Source organism: Salmo salar, unplaced genomic scaffold, assembly GCF_905237065.1.
Source record: "Salmo salar unplaced genomic scaffold, Ssal_v3.1, whole genome shotgun sequence".
Classification (NCBI taxonomy): Eukaryota; Metazoa; Chordata; class Actinopteri; order Salmoniformes; family Salmonidae; genus Salmo; species Salmo salar.
Window position 1 is genome coordinate 37,501 of NW_025547610.1, and position 2,500 is coordinate 40,000.

Sequence of the window (2,500 nt, forward strand, 5' to 3'; positions counted from 1 at the left end):
GAGGCAGAGTTAGAGGCAGAGTCAGAGACAGAGTTAGAGGCAGAGTTAGAGGCAGAGTTAGAGGCAGAGTCAGAGACAGAGTTAGAGGCAGAGTTAGAGGCAGAGTTAGAGGCAGAGTTGGAGGCAGAGTTAGAGTTAGAGACAGAGTTAGAGGCAGAGTTAGAGGCAGAGTCAGAGACAGAGTTAGAGGCAGAGTTAGAGGCAGAGTCAGAGACAGTTCTGGACTGTACAGGATGAAACAGTTGTAAACAGAGCAGCAGCCTATAAACAGCAGGGGGGGGGGACTTGACTAATTTGCTGTTAGGAGAACAACTGTAGAATATTCTCTGGAGAGGGGGGGGGGTAAATCTTCCTCCTCTTTACTCCGTCCCTGGAGGGAACAGACCTACGTCCTAAATGGGAACACTATCCCCCCCCCACACACATAGTGCACTACTTTCAGCCCAGAGCACTTATGGGGGAAATGATTAAAGAACATGGTACCATGTGGACTGCAGCCCCTGAACAAAGCAGGTCAGTCTGTTAGTGATTTACAGCAACAACGACAACTAAATGAACGAAACAACCGTGTTTCTAGAAAGGAGAAACCCTTCCTTCCGTCTTCTTCCTCTCTCAGGTGTGTGACATCATCAAACCGAGACCACACGTTTCCCCCTGGCTGCTGCTGATTTGTTGATCGATGCCGTTCACAATAACTCATAATTGACCTATTTTGGTAAATAAATACTGAACCCCCTCCCCGCTCCCTTTACAGCTGCTATATTAATACTGCCCCCCCCCCTCCCTTTACAGCTGCTATATTTAGGGAGACATTAATACTCCCCCCCCCTCCCTTTACAGCTGCTATATTTAGGGAGACATTAATACTCCCCCCTCCCTTTACAGCTGCTATATTTAGGGAAACATTAATACTGAACCCCCCCTCCCTTTACAGCTGCTATATTTAGGGAGACATTAATACTGACCCCCCCCTCCCTTTACAGCTGCTATATTTAGGGAGACATTAATACTGACCCCCCCCTCCCCTCCCTTTACAGCTGCTATATTTAGGGAGACATTAATACTGACCCCCCCCTCCCTTTACAGCTGCTATATTTAGGGAGACATTAATACTGACCCCCCCTCCCTCCCTTTACAGCTGCTATATTTAGGGAGACATTAATACTGACCCCCCCCTCCCTTTACAGCTGCTATATTTAGGGAAACATTAATACTGACCCCCCCTCCCTTTACAGCTGCTATATTTACGGAGACATTAATACTGACCCCCCCCCCCCTCCCTTTACAGCTGCTATATTTAGGGAGACATTAATACTGACCCCCCCCCTCCCTTTACAGCTGCTATATTTAGGGAGACATTAATACTGACCCCCCCCTCCCTTTACAGCTGCTATATTTAGGGAGACATTAATACTGACCCCCCCCCTCCCTTTACAGCTGCTATATTTAGGGAAACATTAATACTGACCCCCCCCTCCCTTTACAGCTGCTATATTTAGGGAGACATTAATACTGACCCCCCCCTCCCTTTACAGCTGCTATATTTAGGGAGACATTAATACTGACCCCCCTCCCTCCCTTTACAGCTGCTATATTTAGGGAGACATTAATACTGACCCCCCCCCTCCCTTTACAGCTGCTATATTTAGGGAAACATTAATACTGACCCCCCCCTCCCTTTACAGCTGCTATATTTAGGGAGACATTAATACTGACCCCCCCCCTCCCTTTACAGCTGCTATATTTAGGGAACATTAATACTGCCCCCCCTCCCTCCCTTTACAGCTGCTATATTTAGGGAGACATTAATAATGACCCCCCCCTCCCTTTACAGCTGCTATATTTAGGGAAACATTAATACTGACCCCCCCCTCCCTTTACAGCTGCTATATTTACGGAGACATTAATACTGACCCCCCCTCCCCTCCCTTTACAGCTGCTATATTTAGGGAGACATTAATACTGACCCCCCCCCTCCCTTTACAGCTGCTATATTTAGGGAGACATTAATACTGACCCCCCCCTCCCTTTACAGCTGCTATATTTAGGGAGACATTAATACTGACCCCCCCCTCCCTTTACAGCTGCTATATTTAGGGAAACATTAATACTGACCCCCCCCTCCCTTTACAGCTGCTATATTTAGGGAAACATTAATACTGAACCCCCCCCTCCCTTTACAGCTGCTATATTTAGGGAAACATTAATACTCCCCCCCTCCCTTTACAGCTGCTATATTTAGGGAGACATTAATACTGAACCCCCCCCCTCCCTTTACAGTGACAGGTTATGGTCTCATTTTGTCATGTAGATGTTGTGTTGTTGCTAGGGGGAGATATGGTCTCATTGTGACATGTAGATGTTGTGTTGTTGCTAGGGGGAGGTATGGTCTCATTGTGACATGTAGATGTTGTGTTGTTGCTAGGGGGAGGGTCTCATTGTGACATGTAGATGTTGTGTTGTTGCTAGGGGGAGGGTCTCATTGTGTCATGTAGATGTT